This window comes from Capsicum annuum, chromosome 9, assembly GCF_002878395.1.
Source record: "Capsicum annuum cultivar UCD-10X-F1 chromosome 9, UCD10Xv1.1, whole genome shotgun sequence".
Lineage (NCBI taxonomy): Eukaryota > Viridiplantae > Streptophyta > Magnoliopsida > Solanales > Solanaceae > Capsicum > Capsicum annuum.
In genome coordinates, this window is record NC_061119.1 from 23,866,605 (window position 1) to 23,887,490 (window position 20,886).

A 20,886-nucleotide genomic window follows, 5' to 3' on the forward strand; every position below is an offset into this window, starting at 1 on the left:
TTTGTTTGATTTTGTTAAACGAAGAAGCTCTGAGTTAAAACGATTGATAATTCGTATCGAATTTTATTCTAATTTTAGTCGATTTATTGAATTTGATTATAATTGAAATCAATTTGGTCACAATTGCAATGCAATTGACCAAATGATTTTTCAATATGATTTAATTTTAAATAAAGTTGACTGAAATTATAATTTTGGACTATTTGTCAAATAAATTAGTCCTAAATCTTAATTAATCTAACCCCTAAACCCGACAACCCTTTTCCCCTTTCTTAATTAGGCCACACCAGCGCAAAATCTCAATACCAAATCAGCCTCACCAGCCAAAACCAACCAACTCAGTACTCAACTTCATCTCGTGACCTGGTTAGGCCCAATCTCCGTTCACCCTTTTTTCTATACTCGATCAAACAACAAACAACAAATCCAAACGGGTAACAACATTGCTCAACCACTACAACGTTCAATAGCAACTTCAATGACAAAACCCGTGTACAACACCATCAACACCAAACCCGTAATTTTTAAGTAATATCATCGATAACAGCGTTCGACAACAACAATATACACGTACAACCGTTTCAATAGGCTAGTACAATATCAACGCCAAAAAAATTAGCCACCCCAACCTCAATTTTACCATTTTACCCTCACGTTTAGCCGAGAATGGCTAGGGTTCCATAAACTTTTCCCTTTCTCAGAACATTTTCATCCATTTTCGGGTAAGGATTTAATAACCAACGTCTCTCTCTGATTCAATTAAATTCAAGTTTTGTCTCACTGTGGACTTGAATTGTCCGAAAAATAATTCCAAAATTTGGATTTGAAATCCATTTATTTCAAATCCAAAACCCTGGTTATTTCCCCCCTAATTTTCCCTATAAATAGATATTGGGGGTTAGAGGTCAAAGGGGGGTGGGTGGGTGGGTTAGAGAAAAATTTAGATTTTTTGGAGGCGCGTGTTTCTAATACCACGTAACCCAAAATCTGGAGAGAAAAGCTTTTGAAAATTAGTGCCGTCTAGAGTTGAATCCTGACAGGTTTGAGTTGAAATTTTGGTGGTGGCGAAAGTCTGTCGTCAAAGCTCGTAATCCCTGTTCGCTGCCCCAAAAGAGATAATTGTCGGTCTTTTTTTTTTATGGCATTCTTTAGGATAATTTAATTGCATTTGTTGCTTGAAATAATTATTTTGTTAGTGCCAAAAGAGATAATTGTCGGTCTTTTTTTTATGGCATTTTTTAGGACAATTTAATAGCATTTGTTGATAAAAATTTTTGTAACAAAAAGAATGTATATATATATTCATCAAGTATATGCTTCGATATAAATATAGCTTAAGTTGCGTATTAGTTCTTATTTTTTTTTTTGATATATATGAATTCATCCGAGTCCAATTGAACTCCACCCCCTGCACTTTTCAATAGGCCAAAGAGGCCTTACCATTTTACAAGTCCAAACACTTTATTCTTGAAGAAACAATGCTGACATACGCCGATATACAACGAAAAACTGGAAAAACAAAGGTATACACCAATATGTGGTTTACATGAATAAGGAAGACCAATATGCAGGAAATTACATGCTATAGTCCCAATGGTAGGTGACTTTGGATTTTTGACCCCAATAAGAAAAGTTTTTAAAGACTAGTCTCCCTTCCCTTTTGAGTATAGTACAAGTACAATTTTGCCTCTTCACCTTAAATATTTTTAATTTTTTTATACTTATTTGTCTCTCAACTTCTATTTTATTTTTATTATTTTTACTTTTTTTTATGTTTTTCTTTAATTTATTTTCATGTTTTAATTCATTTGTCTAAACTTTTTTTTTTCTCAAACATTATCGATTTATTCATTTTTTTTTAAAATTCATTTGTCTCAATCTTTATTTTTCTTTTATTTTTGATTTTTATCATTCTCTTCCCCCCTCATTTTTCTCAAACTTTATTTTTATTTTTTTCTCTCATTTTTTTTAATTCTTTGCTTTTTTCTTAATGTTTATTTTTTTCTTGGTTTTTTTTTCTCAATATCTTTTTTTATTTCTCTAATTTGTTTGAACGTTTTTTTCTTTTTTCTCAACTTCTATTATAAATCCGCAAAGGGATCTTCTTTTCTTGACATCAAAGCAAATTTAAGGGCATGGATTGTTGTTAGGAAGTTCTTTGGGATAAGTTTTGCCTTTCAGACAAAAATTATAGAACAATTCGAAAATCAAGACACAATGTGGTAGTGCCAAGTCTTTCTTGTGGAGCATAACTTCTTGTTTGAAAATCCTTGAGTTAAGTCTTGCTTCTAAGACAAGAGTTATAGAACATCTCATAAATAAAAAAATAATGTGGTAGTGTCAACACTTGTTCATTGGGCGTAACTTGTTCTTTTGGGAGGTTCTTGGGCTAAGTTTTATCTTAGAGGCAAGACAAATAGAGCATCACATAAATCAAGACACAATATGATAGTGTCAACTCTTGTCCATGGAGCGTAACTTGTCGGCTAAGTCTTGCCTCTAAGGCAAGATTTATAGAATATCTCATAAATCAAGACACGATGTGGTAGTATCAACTCTAGCCCACTGGGCATAACTTGTTGTTTGAAAGTCCATGGACTAATTCGAGCCTGTAATGCAAGAGTTATAGTGCATCTCACAAATCAAGACATAATGTGGTAGTGTCAACTCTTACCCATGGAGCATAACTTCTTGTTTAAAAATCCTTGATTTATAAAACATCTCATAAATCAAGACATAATGTAATAGTGTCAAATCTTGTCCATGGAGCATAACTTGTTGTTTAAAAGTCCTTGGGCCAAGTAGTGTCTCTAAAGTAAGAGTTATAGAACATCTCATAAATCAAAATACAATATGATAGTGCCAACTCTTATCCATAGGGCAACAACAACAACAACAACAACAAACCCAGTGTATTCCTACATAATGGGTGCTGGGAAGGGGGGGTAAGATGTATGCAGTCCATACCACTACTTTCGAAGAAGTAGCAAGGCTATTTCTGATAGACCCCCGGCTCAAGATAAGGAATAGTAATCAAATTCATACAAAAAACATGGAACAAGGTGGCAAGACATAAATAAGACACCTACAGGGAATAGTAAATAAAGAATAGTAAGCGATCGTAATAAAACATGCAACAAGCTAGCATAATAAGAATAATACACCCAATAAGTAATGCCCTACCCTACCTACCCAAATTGGCACTAGTCGTCAATCCTAATATGCGTTCTCCAGATCTTCCTATCTAGGGTCATGTCCTCCGTAAGCTGTAACTGCTCCATGCCCCGCCTAATCACTTCTCTCCAGTAATTCTTCGACCTACTCCTGCCTCGCCTGAAACCATCCAAAGCATGCCGCTCACACCTACGAACCGATGCATCTGTGCCCCTTCCCATCACATGTCCGAACCACCTCAAACGGACTTTCCGTAACTTTTCCTCCACTGAAGCCACTCCAACCTTCTCCCGGATAGTCTTATTCCGAACTCTATCACCCCTAGTAAGTTCACACATCTAGCGCAACATCCGCATTTCTACCACCTTCAATTTCTAAATGTGAGAGTTCTTGACTGGATAACACTCCGCTTCATACAACATGGCCGGACGGACTGCCACCCTATAAAATTTACCTTTACGCTTGGGCGACACCTTCTTATCACACAATACCCCCGAGGAGATCCTCCACTTCATCCATCCTGCCCCAATACGGTGGGAGACGTCCTCACCAATCGCACCGTTCCCTTGAATCATGAACCCGAGATACTTGAAATTATCCCTCTTACACACCACCTGAGAATCCAACCTCATTACCACCTCTTCTTCTTTCCTCGAGCCATTAAACTTATATTCTAAATATTCGGTCTTGCTCCTACTCAACTTGAATCCTTTAGACTCAAGAGTCTATCTCCGCACCTCTAGCTTATCATTTACACCCCCCGAGTCTCATCAATTAATACCACATCATCTGCAAAAAATATACACCATGGCACCTCTCCTTGGATATGTCGTGTCAACACATCCATCACCAAAGCAAACAAAAATGGACTAAGAGTAGATCAACACACAATATGGTAATGTCAACTCTTGCCCATGGGGCACAACTTGTTACTTAAAAGTCCTTAGTCTAAGTCTTGCCTCTAAGGGAAGAGTTATAAAACATCTAATAAATTAATACACAATGTAGTGGTGTCAACTCTTGCCCGTGGGGTATAACTTATTGTTTAATGGTCCTTAGGTTGAGTCTTACCTCTAAGGCAAGAGTTATAGAGCATTTCATAAGTAAAACATATAATGTGTTAGTGTTGACTCTTGCCCAATATACGTAACTTGTTAGAAAATTCTTGGGATAAGTTGTGCCTCTAAGGCGAGAGTCGTAGAACATCTCATAGATAAAGACATAACGTGGTAGTGTCAACTCTTATCCGTGGGGCATAATTTATTATTTGAAAGTCCTTGAGCTAAGTCTTGCCTCTAAGACAAGAGTTGTAGAACATCTCATAAATAAAGACATAACGTGGTAATGTCAACTCTTGCCCGTGAGGCATAATTTATAGTTTGAAAGTCCTTGAGCTAAGTATTATCTCTAAGGTAATAGTTGTAGAACATCTCATAAATGAAAATATAACGCGATAGAGTCAACTCTTGCCCGTGGGGCATAATTTGTAGTTTGAAATTCCCTGACCTAAGTCTTGCCTTTAAGGCAATAGTTGTAGAACATTTCATAAATGAAAACATAACGTGGTAGAGTCAACTCTTGCCCGTGGGGCATAGTTTGTAGTTTGAAAGTCCTTGAGCTAAGTCTTGTCTCTAAGACGATAGTTGTAGAACATCCCATAAATGAAAATATAACGTGGTAGAGTCAACTTTTGCCCATGAAGCATAATTTGTAGTTTGAAAGTCCTTGAGCTAAGCCTTGTCTCTAAGGCAATAGTTGTGAAACATCTCATAAATGAAAACATAACATGGTAGAGTCAACTCTTGCCCGCGAGACATAATTTATAGTTTAAAAGTCCTTGAGCTAATTCTTGCCTCTAAGACGATAGTTGTAGAACATCTCATAAATGAAAATATAACGTGGTAGAGTTAACTTTTACCCGTGGGGCATAATTTGTTGTTTGAAAGTCCCTGACCTAAGTCTTGCCTCTAAGGTAAGAGTTATAAAATATCTCATAAATAAAAATACAATGCGGTAGTGTCAACTCTTGCCTATGAAACATAACTTCTTGTTTGAAAGTCATAAGTCTTGCCTCCACAATGTGGTAGTGTCAACTCTTGCCCATGAAACGTAGCTTGTTGTTTGAAAATCATAAGTCTTGTCTTTATAATGTGATAATGTCAACTTTTACTGATGAGATGTAGCTTGAATGAAAGAAATAGAAGAAAAGAACAAAAACAATGAAAATTGTGAAAAAAGAAAAAAAATTAAAAAGTAAAAATTAAAAAAAATGTAGAAGACGAGAGAGAATGGTAAAAAATAAAGGTTGATAAAAATAAAAAAAAAGATTAAATAAAAATAAAGGTAGAGAATTTTTTTTTTAAAAAAGAGAAAAATAAAAATCAAAGATTTTTTTTTTTTTTTTTTTATAAAAGTAGATGTTGAGAAGTGTAAAGAAAAAAAAGGTTTAGAAAAACTAAAAAGAACAAAAAAAAGAGGAAAGAAAAGATAAAAAATCAAAGTAAAATAAAAAAGAAAAAAAGAAGAAGTTGAGAGGAAAAAAAGGAAAAAAGTAAGGGGTTGACAAAAATCAAAAAAGAAAAAATAAAAAAAATAAAAATCAAAGTAAAATTAAAAAGAAAAAAATAAACGTTGAAAGATATAAATATTTAGTTGTCATCCATTATGTGGATCATTTATGAAATTTACTCCATTGGTCATGAGCAATTTCGTCCCAAAAATATTAGTTAATAGGTTATAGGTAAAGGCTATTTTAAAGAAGTTTTTTTATTAGAGGCTAAAATTTAAAAGCCACCCCAATTTAGGTCTATTCCTGAGATTTACCCGTCAACATTCTGACTTTACGCACTGATGTACATCGTATATACAGAAAAACACAGAAAAACAGGGCTGGTATACATATAGTATACACTTCAAAAAAATGGACTGAAGTCCATAATTCAAAGTCCAAAGCTGGGCAGCTTTATTGATGGGCTAACTAAGGGCCCAATTCCAATTCTTGTATTATTTTTGTAGCTTGTATTGCTTATTTGTATTATTATGAAAAATTACATAAATATACAATTTAAGAGTCAATATTACAAAAACTACCACTATTATTTTTTATTTACAAAATGTAGTTTTTACTTACAAAATTTACCAACTATTAGATGTCAGTTTAAATTAAAAATTCTACCCATTTTCTCACATTCTTTTTGCTTTGTCTTACAAAAATTAAAATAAATAAAACCTACAGATCCTTTCCTTCCTCCCTAAAATGTCTTCACTACTTCACCCAAAGTCCCTTAAATTTTTCATTTTTTCCCCTTTTTATATTTATGCAATTTCTCCATATAATTTCGCCATCCCTTTGTAAAATACCCAATGGTGACAATAGCAAGGAGAACACAAAAGGATTTTTAGGGTTTCTGTTTGTGAAAAAAATGGCTGAAGAAAGTGTACAGAGGGCAAAGGGAACCATCAAGTGGTTCAATGACCAAAATATTTTTGGGTTTATCACTCTTGATGATGGTAGCGACGATCTATTTGTTCATGGGTCAGTATGTTTTAAGTTTTATGCTTTGGATACGGTGGAGAAATCCGATATGGTGGCGACGACGACAGTGGATATGATTTTGCGATGGAGATTTTGGATTTTTTCTCAATGTTTGTTACTACTGAATGTTCTTCTGTTCTTCTACTTCTACGGTGTTGAAAGGAAGAGGCCAACTAGATTGAATCTTTCGATAATTTTGATAATTCGAGAATTTTTTGATGACACCGACAGGGAAAGGATATCAATGATTTTATGGTGCATGAATTGTATAGAAATTGGTGTATCTATGGTGTAGTGTATGAATTGTATAAAAATTGGTGCATCTATGGTGCATGCATTGTATAGAAATTGGTGTATCAACAGTTTTATAGTGTCTGAATTGTATAGAAGTTGTTGTATCAATAATTTTATGGATTTTGAAATATTTAGAAATTGATGTATTAATAATTTTATGGTGTCTGAATTATATAAAGATTGGTGTATCAATAATTTTATTTTATGGTGTCTGAGATAGTTAGAAATTGGTGTATCAATAATTTTATGGTGTTTAAACTATTTAAAAATAGGTGTATCAATAATAATAATTTTATAAAGTCTGAAATATATAGAAATTGATGTATTAATAATTTTATGGTGTCTAAAATATATAGAAATTAGTGTATTTTTATGGTGTATGATCGATATAGAAATATGTGTATTAATAATTTTATGGTGTATCAATAAATTTATGGTGTATGAAATTTGTATAAGATGTGGTTTGAATCAATCGACGAATTTACTATCATTAATAATGTTTTTTCTTAAAAAGTATTAAAAATTAATGTTCATTGAATTAAATAAAATAAATTTAAAAGCATAAAAAAATATCAAATAAATGTGTTGTTTTTTTGTTTATCTTATTTACTATTTTTTTTAAAACTTAGTTGAAAAATAAAGTAGGAGAATTTATAAAATAAACTATCAATCATTAATTGTGTCCTTAAATTATGTTAATATAACAGTTTTTTTTTCTTTTACCTTTGGTAGATTTTAGCACGCAGGCATACTGGTGGCATCTTTACTTTAATATTTAGCCACTTCTTTTTAGTTTTGGTTTTGTTGAACTTTTTTGTTTATTTTGTTGTTTAGTTTGTTGCTTGTTTCCATCTTGTTTGTCCTTGTTTTTGCTCGTTTCTAATTTCTTGTTTGTCTCCTGTCTATTTCTTGTAGCTTGTATTGTCTTTGCCTGTTCTTAGTTCCGGCTTCCTGTGAGTACATTGTGGACTGGCTGCGGTGCTTATTGGTAATTTTTGTGGTGTGTGTTCTAGCTGCTAGGCCAAGTAGTTTATGTGTGCGTGTTGTCGACTTGGGGCTTTGTTTTGGGTATTTTGAGTGTTGAGTAGTGGCATGGGTCGATGGTGGAATAGGGTCATATCCGAGGGGGTTGAAGGTGAGAGAAAGGGTGGGTGAGGGTATAGGTCAGGTTTTAGGGCTGGGTTGAGAGGGGTGGTAGTGAGACGCGAGAGACGAGAGAAGATAGATTGTGGGTAGGGTCGTGGAGTATTAGGACCCTTCAGGGTAAGTCCGTAGAGTTGGTGAAGATTCTTAAGAAGAAGAGGGTTAATATTACATGTGTTCATGAGACTAGGCGGGTAAGATCTAAGGCTACGGATGTGGATGGGTACAAGCTTTGGTACTTGAGGAGGGATAGGCATCGGAATGGAGTCGGCATCTTAGTGGATGAGGAGCTGAGAGGTCAGGTGGTGGAGGTTAAGAGGGTCAATGATAGGCTGATGAAGATCAAGTTGGTCTTTGAGGGTTTTTCGTTGCATGTGTGTAGTGTTTATGCGCCACAAATGGGCTTGGAAGAAGAGGTGAAGGCAATTTTTTGGGAAGATTTGGACGAGGTGGTGAGAAGCATGCCTAGCGCGGAGAAGATAGTCATAGCAGGGGACTTTAATGGGCACATTGGGGTCCTATCTGGAGGCTATGACGATGTGCATGGTGGTTTTGGCTTCGATGTTAGAAATGGCGAGGGAGCGGCCCTGTTGGATTTTATGAGGGCTTTGATCTGGTGGTTGTGAACTTGAGTTTCCCGAAGAAGGAGGATCACCTGATCACCTTCCGAAGCACGAAAACCAAGACTTAGATTGACTTTCTACTACTTAGGAAGGGGGATAGGGGGCTATGTAAGTACTGTAAGGTCATTCCGAGTGAGCACCTCTCAACCCAGCATAGGCTATTAGTGATGGACTTGTCTATCAAGAAGAGGAAGAAGAGTTGGGTCGGGGAGGGTCGATCTAGAATTAAGTGGGGTAGCTTAATTCTAGAAAGTGCACTGGAGATAGGGGAAAAGATGGCGGGTATGAGGGCGTGGGAATGAACGGGGATATGGATACTATATGGGATAGAGTGGCCAGCTGCATCACAAAAACTGCTAAAGGTGTGTTGGGTGTCTCGAGGGGCCAGGCAGGCCGGCATAAGGGGGACTGATGGTGGAATAAAGAAGTGAAGAAGAAAGTAGAGATCAAGAAGGCGACGTATGTTAAGATGATTGAGAGTAAAGATGAAAAAGAGAAACGGGTGAATAGGGAAGTTTACAAGGTAGCTAGGAGGGAGGCTAAGTTGGCAGTTACGGCTACCAAGTCAGTAATATTTGAGTATTTATATGCTGGGTTAGAGGAGAAAGGAGGGGATAAGAGGTTGTATAGGCTTACAAAAGTTATAGAGTGGAAGGGTGGTGAACTAGATCAAGTGAAATACATTAAGGGAGAGGATGGTAGTGTTTTGGTGGAGGATGCTCACATTATGAAGAGATGGCAGGACTACTTTCATAAATTTTTGAACGAGGAAGGGGACAGAGGCATTGACCTAGGAGATCTGGAGCATTTGAAAGAGAGCCGTGATTTTAGCTACTGTAGGCTTTTTAAGGTAGAGGAGGTCTAAAAGGCTATTCATAAGATGCGGAGAGGTAGGGTAATGGGGCCAGATGAGATTCCGATGGATTTTTGGAGGTATGCGGGTGGGGTAGGGCTTAGGTGTTGATGGATTTGTTTAATGGTATTTTCATGATTGCAATAATGTCTGAGGCTTGGAGATGGAGTACGATGATTCTGCTTTATAAAAACAAGGGTGACATTCAGAGTTGCAACAGCTACAGGGGTATTAAGCTGTTGAGTCAGACTATGAAATTTGGCAGAGAGTGGTTGAGAGTAGATGAGGAAGGTTGTGTCTATTTTGGAGAACCATTTTGGATTTATGCCTGGCCGTTCAGCGACAGAGGCAATCCATTTGGTGAGGAGATTGGTGGAGCAGTATAGAGAAAGAAAGATAGACTTACACTTGGTGTTCATCGACCTAGAAAAGACGTATGATAAAGTCCCGAGGGAGGTTCTTTGGAAATATTTGGAGGTGAGGGAGGTCCCGGTGACATACACCAGAGTTATTGAGGACATGTACGGTGGAGGGAAGATTAGGGTGAGGACGGTGGAAGGAGACTCGGACCATTTTTTAATCGAGACAGGGTTGCATCAAAGATCGACTCTTAGTCCATTTCTGTTTGCGTTGGTAATGGACGTGTTAACACGGAGTACTCAAGGAGAGGTGCCTTGGTGTATGCTATTTGCGGATGATGTAGTGTTGATTGATGAGACACGGAGGGGCGTGAATGACAAATTGGAGGTTTGGAGGCAAACCCTTGAGTCGAAGGGGTTCAGGTTGAGTAGGTCCAAGACAGAGTATTTGGAAAGAAAGTTTAGTGACTTGAGGCAGGAGGACGATGTGGTGGTGAGGTTAGACTTCCAAGATATTTGTAAGACGAATAGTTTTAAGTATCTTGGGTCTTTGATCCAGGGGAATGGTGAGATTGATGAGGATGTCACTAATCGTATTGGAGCAGGTTGGATGAAGTGGAGGCTCGACTCGGGGGTGCTATGTGATAAGAAAGTGCCCCTTAAGCTTAAAGGCAAATTCTATAGAGTGGCAGTCCGTCCGGCTATGTTGTATAGCGTGGAGTGATCGCCAATCAAGCATTCCCATATCCAAAAAGTGAGGGTGGCAAAAATGAGGATGTTGCGTTGGATGTGTGCGATTACTAGAGGAGATAAGATTAGGAATGAGATTATCCGGGAGAAGATGAGAGTGGCCTCTGTGGAGGACGATGTGAGAAGGAATGCTGAGATGGTTTGGACATATGATGAGGAGGGACCGGATACCCCAGTGTGTAAATGTGAGAGACTAGTGTTGGATAGCTTCAGGAGGAGTAGAGGTAGGCCAAAGAAATACTGTAGGGAGGTGATCAGACATGACATGGAGCAGCTGTAGCTTAATGAGGACATGACCCTAGATAGGAAGGTGTGGAGGTTGCGAATAAGGGTAGAAGGCTAGCGGAAGGGTGTCAGTTGTAGCAAGCCACGAGGAGAGATCTTGTGTAGCTGGGTTAGTAACCTTAGGTCTGTGTCTATAGGTTTCTATGGCGGCGAATATGTGTTACTTATACGTGGGGGTCTCTTTTATATTTTCTCAGTAGCTATCTGCTTACTTCATGTTGCCGTATCTTTCGTATTTTCGTATTGCTCTGATTTACTTTTTAGTATTCCTTACGCATTTTCTGTTATGTATTTCATCTCCTTGTCTCTTATTCTTTATCTTGAGTCGGGGGTCTATCGAAAACAACCTCTCTGCTTCTTCGGAGGTAGTGGTATGGATTGCGTACATCTTACCCTCCCCAGACCCCACTTTGTGGGAACACACTGGGTTTGTTGTTGTTGTTGTTGTACCTTTGGTAGATTTTGAAAAGTAAAAACTAGTGTTAGTTTTTGTAATACTGACTCTTAAATTGTATACTTATGTGATTTTCCCTATGTATTAACTAACTTTTTAATCAATTAACCTAGACAAATTTCCTAAATTGTTGTTATTTTTATTTTATTTTATCTTAGTTTTGTTTTACTTAATTCATAATTTCTTCACCTAATTTATGTCGTCTAAAACAGATTAAATCAGTTCCTTCGGTTTTCTTCTTAAAATAAGTTTTTAAAAGATTTAGTATTTTATTCCAAAATGACATTTGTTATGTTCATATAACTATTTGAATTGAAGTAACTTTCTTCAAATTCAAGAAACTAATTTTTCTTGTAAATTTTAAATTTTCATGATTAATAAACACTTTTAATTTAACACTCTCTTAGCATTTCTTCCAAAAGAATTTTCTATAACATAATCGACTTTTCTATAATAATTAATAATAAGAAAATAATTTCATAAGCTTCTTCTCCTACAAAAGCAAAATTCATTTTCCTCCTAAGTCCGAAAAATTATAATTTAATTCAATTCAAATAAATTATTTTCTCCTTTGAATAAATAAATGTCATTTTTAAATGTTTAAATAAAATAATTTTAATATTTTTCTATACAATCAAGTCTTTGCAAAAATTAGCCATTTTAATTAGTCAAGTTAGTTCTTTTTGGTAAACCGTTTCAAAAGAACGCTTCTAAGAGCCTACCTTCCCTGGGCGTTAGTTGAACCCTTACCTAGTTTCTCTAGTTTTAAAGGTTTATTTCTGTTTTTGAACCTTTGAAACTCTTTTAAATTTTCTTGATTTTTTCTATAAAAATCAAGTGTCGACTCTGTGAATTTCTTAAAATTATTTTAAAATTTTCTTGAATCTTTTGAAATAGTTTTAAGAAGGTCAAAATCATTTTTATCGCCAATAAAATCCGAAAAGTATAAAACAGAAATGGCGACTCTGCTGGAGATTTAACTAGGTTCTAACCAAATATTTGATCTAACTTATTTTACTAATTATTTGGGTTTGTGATACTTGAATTGTTTGTCTGCTTATGTGTTTTTGTAAAATTTAAACTGTTGCATTTCGTGGCATACTTTCACATTCTGATTATTAAACTATTTTGGAGTTTCGCGGATGTTTTGAACTTTGTTTATCAATTCTAAATGAAATATTAAAAATATGATAGTTTATTGGCACGTTAGGCGTCTGATGGCTGTTCGTATTTTCAAAATTGAGTTATCCACTTGGAAACCTAGTCAAAACCCACCCTAGATACCTAGGATAAAGCAAAACCAAAACCCTTTTTGAGGCATGAGCCTAGGACGACCCAATATCTATGGGGGTATTGGGCCCATTAGAAGAACCCACCTTACATCTATTGACCACGAGTCAATAACAAATGATCATTCTTTATGTGTTTTAATTGAAGGATGTAATGCCAGATTGTATGGATGATTGTCCCTTGGGATATATTTGGGGGCCACAAAATGTCTCACAAATAGCATGTATGCCCTTCAAACACTAGACTTACCTTTGGCTTAAAAGGTCCCATGTATGCTAGGACGCTGTAACGCCTCGAGTTTATACCCCAAACGCTACACGGTGCTTATGACCCCGAAGGATCACAAGCTAACCCATGACTGATATCTGTTGTGAGCACTGAATAATAATACTAAAATAAATACGAAATTAGGATGAATTGCCATAAGGTTTAAAATCTAATTACTGATAAATAATAACATCTGGTAAAAATATATGAAAACTAAACACTGTCGGAGCTGGTATAGTCTGAAAGCCTCTACTGAACTTTCTGAATATGAAGTTGATGGGATAAGCTCCCAACTAACTCCGGCTACTGAACTATTGATAAACTGAAATACTAAAATAAAGTATGCCATCGATAGATGAGGACTCACTACTAAATCTGCAACTGCTGACTAGATCTGTCTAAGCGCGATCGGGAAACTGAGCATCCGAACCTATGATATGAGACATCATACCACAAATAAATAGTATGCGTCAGTACGTGGAATGTACTGGTATGCTAGATGAGGTAAGGCTGAATGTAAGGGTTCATACGCATGAACAGTAACTAACTAAACTGTATAGAGTAACTGGGTATAAGAGTACATGGATAACTAAAACTACTGTAATACTAAGTATGTAATACTGTGCACATATATATATATATACTGTATCTGAGCTTTTCTGAAGCTAAGTATTGGGTTCTGATAACTGAGTAATTGATATCTGAAGTTACTGATAACTGAATTACTGATACTGAGTGACTGTGTCTGACAGTCCTGATTCTGTAGAACTGAACTGAGTTCTAGACTGAGATTGAAACTGAGACTGTGAGAGGTAATTATCTAACCGACATGCCCCAAATCTGAGCTGATAGGGGTCCAACCTGTGGCCCAAGTTGGAAGGGTACTAATACCATACCACGGGTAGTAACAGTGGCTGTGGGGTTAGTCTTAGTCTAGCGGGTGACCCCTTGGATCAGTGCTAAACTAGCGGGTGATCCCTGAGTATGTCAATCCTATCTAACGGGTGACACCTCATAACCTACACTAGCTACATAGTTCTAGAACTTATGAATTACTTCTATGGACCTAATCCTAACTAACGGGTGAGCCTCCATTCCTAGGCTCGCTCGGTGCTGAATCCTACTTCCAACTGAAAGACACTAAACTGATTATACTGAACTAGACTAGATTGATACTGAGTTTTTCTAAGTTCTGTAACTGACTAAGTTTTACTAAGTTTTGTAGCTAACTGAATTCTGCTGATTATGACATGACTGATGCTATTCTGTAATTGACACTGGCTCTAAGTAAACAACTAAATTATCGGGTATTAAATACCCCCAGGACTCGACAGCATAAAAGAAAGGCATAACATAATCTTGAATAATATAGAAATGTTCACTTGGTCATAATTCATTCATAGAGGCATTTCATCAAATATTTGTAATGCATTAACTCATACATGAACGGGGAAGATATGTTAGCATGCTGTAATGACATTATTTCATTCTCATGGGCAATTTATCAAACACATGGGAGGCATAACTGAATCATTAAATCATAAACACTTAGGGCTGACATGGTTTCAACAATCAACTTGCAAATTGAAGGGTTTATCATGAATATCATGTAAATCAACACATACTAGGATCAATTCTTGGAACTTGTAATTTAAATCGTGGATTAAAACCCAATAATAACATAAACATGAATTCAATTCAACTAAATCATGGAAATTCATAAATACACAGTCTTTGTATTTTAAAAAGGGTTCTTGGACTTTATGGGTGAAAGGAGCCCATGAATGAACACCTAACATACCTTATAAAATTCTTCCTTGAAGGTTCTTGGAGGAAATTCTTAGGCTTGTTCTTGATTTCTTGAACTAGGATTTTTTTTGTCTCTTTGAGAGAGAATGATTTATTTCTTGAGGGAAAGTGAGGTAATAATGACATAATAGGGTATTTAGGGCATAATTTTGTGTTTAAGGTTGACCTGGGTTATGGAAAAAGACCCTATTACCCCTGAAAAGTTTTTAAAAATCATCACTGAAAACTCGATTTGGGCACCTGTCACGATGCGGTACAATCACGTTGCGCCACTGTAAGCTGACTACTATGACCTAAAAGCTTGGCGCGATGCGGTACAATCGCGTTGCTTCACTGTATGGGAATCTGGCCCTTGGCGCGATGTGCCATTATCACGGAGCAACACTGGAAATTTACAATTAGGAAATTGGATAGTGGTGCAATGCGGTGGTATTGCGTTGGCTCATTAAAAAATCAGAATTGCCATTTGGACTGCCTCCGCAATGAGCTGAAGTACCAGGTGGTACACTGTTTCGCTAAAATAGCCCTAACTCTTCGCCCAAGTATCGAATTTGGGTGAATTTTATATCGATGGAAAGCTGACTGAATTTTCTACGCATTGGTGAGCTCTAAAATAAATATTACTAAGTATTTTGAAAATTTTATGTCGGATAACTCATGGACTGAGAGTTAATTTAAGTTAAGAAAATATGGGGTATTACAATATCTCCCCCTTGGGAACATTCATCCTTGAATAGACTGATTAAGCTGAGGAGCACTGACAGACTGAGTTTACAAACTGGATCATGAATGCATGACTGAATATGTAATGGTAATGGGTACTAAGATTATAACTATAACTGGATCATGGAACTGAGTAAATCTAAGGAAGACCGTCACCTTAAGTTGAGAATACTAATGAACTTGAGATCATTTACTGAACATGTATGGATGGGAATTTGAGGACATGACTGAATATAAAGCATGATATATAAACTGAATACCATGAACTGAACTAATTTTTTAAATACATGTCATGCCATGGAATGGCCATACGACTGAGATTGCATTGAGAGAGTCAACTTATGAGTTTTCGTTACTTCAAACTGGATCTTGTTATGTAAAGAGAATCTGAGAGGTTTAGGACATAAATGCTCGGGGGTTATAATGCATCTCCCCCTTGGGACATTATGTCCCCCGAAGACTGCTGGCTTGGCTGGGATTCAGAGAAAAATTGAGACGATGCACGGGGCACTTACAAACTGATTCATGACTGAATATCTGGGATCTGGGAATGAGGCATGATACATGAACTGGGCTAAACTCATAACTACTAGGATTCTTTAACTTGGAACAGTAATATTCATGAAACTTTAGATAGTACGACTGGGTGGAAAGATGAGAAAATCGTACAAACTTGTCCGTCTGACTGCTAAACTGAATTGCTGGCTTTACGGACTAACTTACACTGAAAACTTATACCCATCTGGAGCATTTCTTGACACTCTTTCTATAAAGTTCTACTAACTTTAGGGAGCAATGAAATCTTGGCATGGTCTGAATAAGACATCTGAATGAGAATCCACCACATGGTAAAAATTCTTATATGGGCACTAATAACTCTAGCTACTAAGGTATGAGCTGGACTGAATTCCCCCACTATGTTCAAGCCTACTCAAATCTCCAAAATATATTTAGCTACTTACACATCAACATAACATTCAAGCCTATCTTCATAACTACAACCTCATATAAAACTAGTATGCAACAATCTTTTCTTAACATGAAACATTTACTCTCTCCCTTCTGAGCAATTGCTTATCACTACATTATTTAATAAGGAGAGTTCACTGAAGGTTAAAACATGAGGACTTGAAGCATAAATGAATGCTATACCAAACTTGACACTTAACTGAGGCCTGAAGAATAGAACATCAATCTCATGGATTTTATCAAGAGATCTAGACTAAGGATATACATGTCATAAATCTGAATTTAACTGATCCTTTGGAGTATAGCATAAGTCATGGGAACTGAGCTTGCTGCAGAGCATGAGTACATGAGTCATGAGCTGCATGACCTGAGTTTGGAGTTTCTGTGTTCAGGGAATGTGATTCGTAACACTGAGTGAATTAAAACTGCTCATACTAGGAACTGTAAGCGTACATAATTTGGATAATGTGCACGAAGTGAGCTATGATTATAGAGCTAACATGTACTGCGTGAGTAGATATTGTGATAGTTGAAGTGCAAAACTTTGCATTGAGGTAAGGACGGGTTGGGTATCAACAGCTCCCACTGCTTTTCTACACATACCGATATTACTACTAAAATCTAAAATTCTGACTTGGTTACTTGTTCTACCATCTACCCCTTGGCTTAAATCCGTTATTCTAAGTCTGTGAACCACTTGATAAACTCTAAATCAAACTAAAACCACTTTACTCTAGAGCCTGAGATATAACAATACTCGTAAAAACTAAACTTATTCTGAAGGACTACTTTTGATAATGTAAGGTCCACTGCTTGTACTTCCTTCAGATACATGATTCTTAGCTTTCTATTACCTCAACAATCATCATATAGCAACCTCAACATTGACTAACTTAGAATTCTCAGCTTCTCTTTATACAAGGTCAATCTAGAGATTCAAACTTAAATCAACTGAAACTGAGGTACTACCCCTTCATTCAAGGACTGGTTCATCAAGAAACTGAAACTGAATGACTCTATTACTGAACTCAACTGAAGGATTTTTTTGGAATAGTAAAATGAGCAATTTCTATATATTTTTCTGGCTATGATAGACTGACTGACTGTGGTAGAGACTGAGAATGGTTCTGTTAAGACTTCTGGTTTGACTTTGAAGTCGACTGCTATGTAAGGAGTTACAAAAGATAGAGAAGCTCCTAGATCTAGTAAGGCATGAATATGTAAATAGAAGATCTGTAACGTACTAGTGACCACATCAGGAGAACTTTCCTGATCTTTTCTGGACTGAAGTGCATAAAGCCTGTTTATGCGTTACCCACTAGCAACACTAGAAGTAGTTCCCTGTTGATTTGGGCGATCAGACTGAGATGAAGGATGGTAGTACTGACCTTGTTGACGCAAATCTTTTCCCCTCTGAGCCATTATTTTACACTCCCACATCCTGTGGTCTGGCTTACCACATCCAAAACATATATCTCTGCTAGCTCTACATGCACCTAGGTAATGTCTACCACATTTTTTTCAAAGTAGATAGGTTCAACCATTGCTCACACTACTCTGGGTTTTGGAGCCTGGCGCCCTATCATGACTGTCATTCCTAAACTTTGGTACTGGCGGACTAGCTGAGGACAGAGCTGGAATTAAAGATTTTGGATAAAACTGGGAACAGTTACCACATTCTGACTTAGGCTAATTGAAATTGAAACTACCTGTTCTAGATCTTTTGTTCTCTCTTTTTTTCTTCTTAAGCTTCTACTCCTCAATCTATTGATCATGGACCATAAGCCTCGAGATGTCCATCTCCTTAATCAACATTGTAGTTTTTCTCTCCTTAACCATACTATCTGATACCCCAAACACAAACTTACTCATTCTGAACCTATTATCTGCAACTACATGGGGAGCATACCTGGATAACTGAGTAAACTTAAGGGAATACTCTTTTACACTCATCCTGCCTTGACTGAGATTGATGAACTCTAACACCTTTTCTTCTCTCAGCTCTAAGGGAAAGAATCTATCTAGAAAAATAGCAGTAAACTCTTCCCACTCTATGGGCTTTGCATCTGTGCCCCTGTCTACCTTCACTGCTTAAACCACATATGAGCTACATCTTATAGCTGGTAGGCATATAAATTAGCACTCTCACTGGAATTCACTTCCATAATATCTGTGATATTCTGAACCTAATCGAGGAACTCCTGTGGATCCTCTTCTGACTTAGATCATGATAATAGGGGAGGGTTAATTTGGGTGAATTATTGTATCCTAGTTGCAATAGTATTGGCCACTGGGTTGGCTTGAACAGCAGCTGGCCATTCATTTTAAGCTGCTACTTAATGGGCTAGAGTAGTGAACACAACTCTGAATTCTGCATGAGAGACATGCTCATCCAGGGGATCTGCCTGAACGGGCTGAGGTGCTGACTGGTTTCCTGTTCTTCTTTTATTGTTCTTTTTGGGAGACACGTTCTGTAAATAAAAGGAAGAAACAAATCAGACTGAGAGTTTAACTTGAGCTCATGCTCACTCGCACGACATGAATACTGAAAGAATGGAAGCTTTTCCTAAAATATTTCATAGCCTCCTGTCCATAAGTGTGGCGTGCTACACATCCATGCATAAAACTCTATAAGATGCGACTTTCATACTCCCTAGGACTCTGTTGAACCTTAAACTCTGATACCAAGTTTATAACGCCTCGAGTCTGTACCCTGGATGCTAATATTTGCTGTGAGCACTGAATAATAAAACTGAAATAAATATAGAATTAGGATGAATTACCATAAGGTTCAAAATCTAAATACTGATAAATAATGATATCTAGTAAAAACATTTGAAAACTAAACACTGTCTGAATTGGTATAGTCTGAAAGCTTCTACCAAACTGTCTAAATATGGAGTTGATAGGAGAAGCCCCAAACTAACTCTGGCTAATGAACTATTGATAAACTAAAATACTGAAATAAAGTATGCCCTCGATAGATAAGGACTTACTACTAAATCTGAAACTGCTGACTGGATCTGTCTAAGCACGGTCGGGAACCTGAGCGTCTGAACCTATGATATGAGACATCATAGTGCAAAGAAAGAGTATGAGTCAGTATGTGGAATGTACTGGTATACTAGATGAGGTAAGGCTGAATGCAAGAGTTCATATACATGAACAGTAACTAACTAAATCATATAGAGTAACTAGGTATGAGAGTACATGGATAACTGAAACTGCTGTAAATAGTGAGTATGTAATACTGTACACATGCATATATATATATATACTATATCTGAGATTTTCTAAAGCTAAGTACTGAGTTCTAATAACTGAGTAACTGATATTTGAAGTTACTGATAACTGAATTACTGATACTGAGTGACTGTATCTGACAGTCTTGATTTTGTAGAACTGAACTGAGTTCTAGACTGAGATTGAAACTGAGATTGTGGGAGGTAATCATCTAACCAACATGCCCCAAATATGAGCTGATAGGGGTCCAACCCGTGATCCCAGTTGGAAGGGTGCTAATACCATGCCACGGGTACTAACACTGACTGTGGGGTCAGTCCTAGTCTAGCGGGTGACCCCTGAGATCAGTGCTAAACTAGCGGATGATCCCTGAGTATGTCAGTCCTATCTAACGGGTGACACCTCATAACCTACACTGGCTACGTAGTTCTGAAACTTAGAGATTGCTTCTAGGGACCCAGTCCTAACTAACAGGTGAGCCCCATCACTAAGCTCGCTCGGTGCTGAATCCTACTCCCAACTAAAAGATGCTGAACTGATTATCCTGAACTAGACTGGATTGATACTGAGTTTTCCTGAGTTCTGTAACTGACTGAGTTCTGTAGCTGACTGAATTCTACTGATCATGACATGATTGATACCCCATCACTAAGCTCGCTCGGTGTTGAATCCTACTCCCAACTGAATGATACTGAACTGATTATACTGAATTGGACTAGATTGATACTGAGTTTTCTTGAGTTCTATAACTGACTGAGTTCTATAGCTGACTGAATTCTACTGATCATGACATGACTGATACTATTCTATAACTGACACTGGCTCTAAGTAAACAACTAAATTGTCAGGTATTAAATAACCTCAAGACTCGATAGCATAAAAGAAAGGCATAGCATAATCTTGAATAACATAACAATGTTCACTTGATCATAATTTATTTGTAGAGGCATTTCATCAAACACTTGTAATGCATTAACTCGTACATGAAAGAGGAAGAGATGTTAGTATGTTGTAATAGCATTATTTCATTCTCATGGGCAATTTATCAAACACATGGGAGGCATAACTGAATCATTAAATCATAAACACTTAGGGCTGACGTAATTTCAACTATC